Below are 7,250 nucleotides of genomic sequence, written 5' to 3'. Positions count from 1 at the left end.
TTGCAAAAAGTAATAATGTTGTTTTCACCTCAGCAAACGCTTCAGAACCAAATTTTGTTGACAGTATTAATAACTGAAATAATGCTGAAGAAAAAAATCAACAGAATTCGGTCGTGCTCTCTCTCTAACAACAATCGCAGAAAAATGACATTGATACTTAAAACTAGTTAAGACGTTAATGTAGCGACGATTAATGTACAGTGACTAGGAAGGTTTAGACTAAATGTACTTAAAAAAATCAACAGAATTCGGTCGTGCTCTCGCTATGACATTGATACTTAAAACTAGTTAAGACGTTAATGTAGCGACGATTAATGTACAGTGACTAGGAAAGTTTAGACTAGATGTACTTACACCTATCACGCACCAGCGCTACATCATACATAAACATTAGATAGCCCCAAGGTAAAACCTCAACCAGAACCGAGCTCAAGTGTAAATAGATAGCTATTGAGCTTCTGCTTAAATTCATTTAGAGACGAAGACGACACCACCTCGGTAGGAAGCGAATTCCATAAGTAAATACCCGCTAGGTGAAAGGACTGGTGGTAAGTCTCAGTTCTGTGAATGGGAATTTGGAAAGTACTAGGCAGTGCCAGCCGTGACGATCGTCTAATCGAGAGATCAGCTCGGACAAAGATCTCAGAGAGGTAGCTAGGAGACATACCGTAATGTATCTTGAACATTTCGATGCCGAGGAAATAGAGACGTCGATTTCTAACGGACAGCCAGCCTAATTGGTGACGGTAAGGAGTGATATGTTCGTCTCGACTCAAATTAAAGATAAACCGAATCGTACAATTGATAAGCCTCTGCAGTTTTGTGTTAAGCTCATCAGTAACATCGTTATAAACAAGAGAGCAGTAGTCTAACAGAGGCCAAATCAATGCAGACACGAGTTTTACACGCAATTGTAATGATAAGGAGTTTTTGTGAAACTTAAGCTTGTGCAGCGTGAAGTGTACCAGCTTAGAAATATGAGCGACGTGGCCATTCCAAGATAAATCGGAGCTCATAATGACACCCAGATTCCGAGCCTGAGAGACAAACGGAATAGAGGTACCACTGACAGAGATGAGAGGTAAATCGTGTAGATCAATTTGGTCGACGTAACGCTTGCTACCGAATATTAATACTTTGGATTTCTTAAGATTGAGAGACAATCCATTTGTGGTCGCATATTCAGAGATGACTCCGACATCATGGGCCACCAACTGCAAAGCAACATTCAACTGACTAAAGAGACACTTACGGTAAATCTGAGTGTCGTCAGCAAAAATCAAGCGTTGGGTAAATCTAAGAAACGCACCAATGTCATTAATGAAAAGGGAAAAGAGGAGCGGTCCCAATACTGATCCCTGAGGCACGCCAGAGGTGATGGATAGCCACTCGGAGAATTCACCAACCAGATCAACGACCGCCTGAGAGCGACCAGTGAGGTACGAAAAAATTAATTTGAGGGCAAGATCAGAAAACCCTAGTTTCCTCAGTTTAGACAGAAGCAAAGGATGAGAGACAGTGTCAAAAGCCTTGCTGAAGTCAAAGAGGACAAGGATCAATACCTCACCTGCGTCAACGCCACTCTTAATATCGTGAGATAGTCTAAGAAGGGCAGACTGGGTAGAGTAACCCTTACGATAACCAGATTGACGGTCGTCGAGAATATGGTGCAAATTGATAAAATCAACGATTTGGCGGTGAAGGATTTTTTCAAACAGCTTGGAAAGTTCACACAAGTTGGCAATAGGTCTCGTTTCGGAGGGAGAGGTAGGTGATCTAACTTTAGAGAGAGGACGCAGTATAGCACGTTTCCAGAGAGATGGGAAATAACCCAGATTGAGACAGCAGTTGAAAAAAGAGATCAAAAGGTTACTAATATGAGGAAAGGCCAAGGCAATAGGAAACAGAGGTAATTGATCGTAACCTGAGGCGAAGGAAACAGAAGGTGAAAAAACCATCAAGGAGCGAAGGTTATCGTGGGATATTTCGGTGAAACTAAAAAAATCATGCGTGTGGTCGCCACGCGCGTTAGAAGTGAAACTTCTGAAAGCAAGGCTTTGCCATAACTTTTCTGAAATTAATACAAAAACAATGCAACGGAATTAGTCACTCCAAGCCGCCCGCAACTCGAAAATATAGTGTTATACGCAGTTTTCACTATATCCGTCTTGCCAGTGCCGTACGCCTGATCGAATTTTCGTGACGCGTTTTCGAGTCGCAAAATCGAATTTATTTACCGATTCAAAAGGAGTTTCACTTTGTACGCCTGTTGGTCGAATTTTCGTGACACTATTTCGTGACGTTTTTTCGTGTCGCACAATCGAACTTACTACCGTACCAATTAAAGAAGTTTCATTTCGTACGCCAATTGGTCAAAAATTTTTGTTACACTTTTCGTGTCGCATAATCAAACTTACTACCGTGCCAGAAGAAGAACCGTCTCGCCAACGTCGTACGCCTATTGGTCAAATTTTCGTTACACTTTTCGTGTCGCACAATCGAACTTACTACCGTACCAAAGAAGTTTCATTTCGTACGCCTATTGGTCGAATTTTTGTTACACTTCCCGTGTCGCACAATCGAACTTACTACCGTACCAAAGAAGTTTAATTTCGTACGCCTATTGGTCGAATTTTCGTTACACTTTCCGTGTCGCATAATCGAACTTACTACCGTGCCAGAAGAAAAACCGTCTCGCCAACGCCGTACGCCTATTGGTCGAATTTTCGTCACATTTTCCGTGTCGCACAATCGAACTTACTACCGTACCAAAGAAGTTTCACTTCCGTTACACTTTTTCGTGTCGCGAATCGAATTCACTACCGTGCCTAAAGAAGTTTCACTTCAAAAGTGGTTCGTCAGGCATAGTGGATGAAATAATATTGGAGAATTGAGATTGTGAACAGGAAGGATAACGATTTGAGACAGAGGAATAATGGGCATTCAAGAGATCACGTGAAAAAAAGACAAGGGGTGAGGAAAGAGGCGATTCAACTAAACCAAGGTTGGCACGTTCACGCCAAATCTTGGACGGATCAGAAGCGGTGCTCAATCTATTCACATAGAACTTCTCTCTGGCTCGCCTCAAATCAAGCGTGAGACAATTCCTGTAAAGCCTGTAAATGTGAAAGTCGAGAATGTTGCCCGATTTGCGTGCGGCATTAAAGAGACCGTTGCGATGCCGAATTCGGTCCGAGAGGTCATCGGTAAGCCAAGGCGCCGATGGACGAGTCACAAGAAAAGAATTAACAGGAGCATGCAGATCAAGGCTAGCAGTAAAATCGTCAGTAATAGTGCTCAGGATGTTATCAATGTCCGACTCACCCGGGCTCGTCAGACCAAAATCAGACGGGAAAGATGCAGAGAGCTTAGAAGTAAGAGTCTGAACGAACGCTTCCTCGTCAAATCTCTTGTAGCAGCGACGAACTAAGGTGCGATTAGTGAAGGACGGAACCTTGAATGAATAGGATAACTCAATGAGATCGTGACTATTGATAAAAGGAGCGTCAGACTTTCGAAAAGATAAAACTTTATCCAAGTTGTCAACTATGAAAACGTCTAACCATGAGTCTGAGGAGCCGGTGTGAAAAGTCGACCGCGATTCAACGATATTAAGCGACAACTGTGAGACAATGTCTCTAAGGTGATTAGATTCGTATGATGATGCGAGGAGGTTACAATTCAAATCACCCGTAATAATGATGTTCTTATAATTATGTATAAATGTAGTAAGCACGTCAATGTAATTACTGAAATTTTTGCCCTTAGGTCTGCGGTACATGGTGGTAAATAGGAGAGGCTCGCGCGTGCCATAACGGATGTCGAGAATGAGATATTCAGGAGCATTCAAGAAAGCGGAAGGCGACGACGCCAGAACGCGCGCCCGCAATGATTCATGCACGTAACAAGCAACACCACCTCCCTCCCTGCCCTCTCTGTCCACACGCAACAAATAACGAGAGATACGCACTAGATAATCAGAAATGTGTGAGTGAAGCCAGGTCTCAGAAATCGAGATAATGTGAAAAAAGTTAAACGATAAAAAGGCCTGAATTGACTCAAGATGAGCAGGAAGGGAGCTAGCATTGAAGTGAGCAATCGCGAGACAATCATGCGAAGCAGACGGAACACGGCCAGAATCAACATTTAGTCACTGAAGCTCAGCTAGATCAGCCTCAGTAGTGATAAGAATTGGAGATTGACCATGGTCTTTGCGGACAAAGATCTGGCCATCTCTGCACCATACGTGCTTAAAAGATGACTGTTTAGCCTTTACGCGAGTCCGGCACAACAAATTATAAATATCCGTAGGAAGTAGCTCGTTTATATAAATGTGCCCGGGGACATCTCTAGAGAAAACTTCGCGAACAGTCAGTCGACGCTTACGGCGCATAGTACCAAGAATATAGTCGCGAATCTCTCGCGACTTAAGTATAACAATAATTGATCGTGGTTTAGCAGCATGATCAGAGACGGAGACAGTGCTAGGCGCCACATCACGCATCGCAGACACGTTGCTAACCCCCACCTCTCGAGTCTCAAGAACATCGGAAACAAGCTGCGATGTACCCAGCGCGCGAAAAACACTAGTAACGAGCTGTTCAGATGTGTCGGTTAAAGAACCTGGTATCCCGGAAATGATAATATCGGAAGTTCGTGAGACTCGAGACGAAGGAGATCGCGGAAGACGAGAACGACTCCAATTCACTCCTCAATTCACTCTTTAGGACGCTCTTTAAACCGCTCTTTAAGCTGCACACTTCATTTGCGAGAGCAGCACACTGCTGCTCTAACTCCGCGATACGCTGACTGTTGCGGTCAACACTTTTAGCTAAGTTATTTAGTTGATTGAGTTTGTCATCTAGAGCGGTAAATCGCGCCTCAGATCGGGCTTCGAAAGACTTTAACTGCTCCATAAGCTGGCGCAAAAGCGCATTCGTCGTGTCATCAGTCACTGATTGTGGCAGCACACAGACAATAGCAGGAGCCGCACTGGTAAAATCTAACAGCTCCGTACACTCGACCCCCGGTGTAAGAGGGGTAGCAGATGGGGCTGCCAATGAGCTCGGCTCGACGTCGTCGACATCAGATCCCGGATGAAGCGATGCCGCGAGATCAAGACAGCACTGCTCAGCATATCTGTATTTGGCGGCATACGCCTTGACGCAACCAGGATGAAACAGCTTAGTGCACTTGCACTCAACAGCAGCCGTCACAACTGTCTTCTTGCACCTGATGCACGCGCGCTGCATGGTCGATCAGCTGACAGTAGCAGAGAGCAGAACCAAAAGCACAGCGGTCGAGTGGGTAACGGATGGTGGTACACCACAAGGCCCACAGATGTCGCTACACGCGCAAACTCAGGCAACCCATGCACAAGCGACAGCAATCGAAACAGCAATCCAAGCAAGAGTGAGGTTAGAATCAGAAAATCTTCTCTCAAGGATATCAAGCCGGATAGTTGCGAAGACAGAAGAATAATGTAAATTCTGCCAAGCAACAAGAAACTTGCTCAAACCTGCAACAAGACGGCCCGAAGGCAGTTCACGGCAGCGAGAGAAATCAAAGAAAGCAGGAGCAAGGAAACAACGTGACACGCAGTACTCACCAAGAGAGAGAGAGAGAGAGAGAAAGAGAGAGAGAGAGAGAGAGAGAGAGGAAGGGGGATGGAGGAGGGAGGGAGAGGGAGAGAGAGAGAGAGAAGAGGGGGGTGAGGAAGAGGATAGTTCGAGTTTGAGAGAGGAGAGAGAGAGAGAGAGAGAGAGAGAGATAAAGAAGAGACGAGGGAGAAGCGAGAGAGAGAGAGAGAGAGGAGAGATGAGAGAGAAGAGAGAGATAGAGCGAGAGATGAGAGAGAGAGAGAGAGAGCGATAGACTATTTGCGTTGTCTTAGAATACACATGTCCTCCGGGGCGAAGCTCGGGTAACCAGCTAGTGATTATATATATTTAAATATATATAATATCATTATACCTATATGTTCATATATAATTATATATCTATATCTATACTCTATACTATTATATAAAATCCTTACGGGTGATGTATGTTTGAACGTTAATAACTTGAAAACTATTGGACCGAATTTTTACCACAAGTACATGAAATAGGGCTAGAATTTTCCGGGGAGTGCTATAGAGTATATAATTTTTCGTTACCGATCTTTTAAAAACCAGTTTTTTTAATTTTTCCAATTTTTCGAGAAATAATTGATTGAATCTCAAAGAATTATACATGAAGTAGGGGTAGAATTTCCCGGAGAGTGCTATAAAATGTACTATTTTTTGTTACCGATCTCTTTGAAAATTGGTTCCAAATGACCGAATCTCAAAGAATTATACATAAAGTAGGGGTAGAATTTCCAGAGGAGTGCTATAAAGTGTACTATTTTTCGTTACCAATCTTTTTGGATTTTTTCGGAAATAATTGACCGAATCTTAAAGAATTGTATATAAAGTAGAGATAGATTTTTCCGGAGAGTGCGAAAAGAGGGAAAAAGAAGAAGCAAATACTTTTTATCGGCGCGAATAAAAGCGTCCACTCGTTGAGTGACTCGGGAATGGTATAATTTATGTAATCCGGGGACTGCCATAAAGTGTATAATTTTTCGGTACCGATTTTTTGGAAACCGGTTCCGAAATTTTTTTCAATTTTTCAATAATTGACCGAATCTTAAAGAATCATATATGAAATAGGGGTAGAAAGAATTAAAGAATGTAATAGAATTTGCGACGCTTTTTTCCTCGGTCTCGCAATCCGGGGGAAGGCAATCGTGGATTGACGCGAAGTTGCTGAGACACAAAATAATTGGGCGCCAGGTGCGACGGGTCGCACCACCGTACTCTATTCTATACAACGCGATATATCCGACGATACCTCAGGGCGTAGTTTTCTGTCAGGGAATTCGGAGAGGAGGCGTAACGCAAGTAATCACACAAGAATTTAATAAAAGAATCACATGTAATATATTTAATCAGTTAGTGTAGGTGTAGATATAATGTATTTGCAATGTCATATCGGTCAGTGTAGATGTAGGTATAATGTGTACGAGCGTATCATATTCAGAATCAGATCATGCAGAATGAAGAGATATTAACGCCAGAGAAAACGAATTAAAGCGAGGATGTCGAGTAGGTTGCCGCAGAAATGTTAGATACGCTGACGCAAGAATGCCAGAAAACTAACGCAGTAAACGGACGCGAGAATGTCGGATAAAGTAACACTAGGATATCAGAATATGTGAACGCGAC

Source organism: Temnothorax longispinosus, unplaced genomic scaffold (assembly GCF_030848805.1).
Source record: "Temnothorax longispinosus isolate EJ_2023e unplaced genomic scaffold, Tlon_JGU_v1 HiC_scaffold_35, whole genome shotgun sequence".
NCBI classification, from domain to species: Eukaryota; Metazoa; Arthropoda; class Insecta; order Hymenoptera; family Formicidae; genus Temnothorax; species Temnothorax longispinosus.
Note: the sequence above shows the minus strand (reverse complement) of the source record.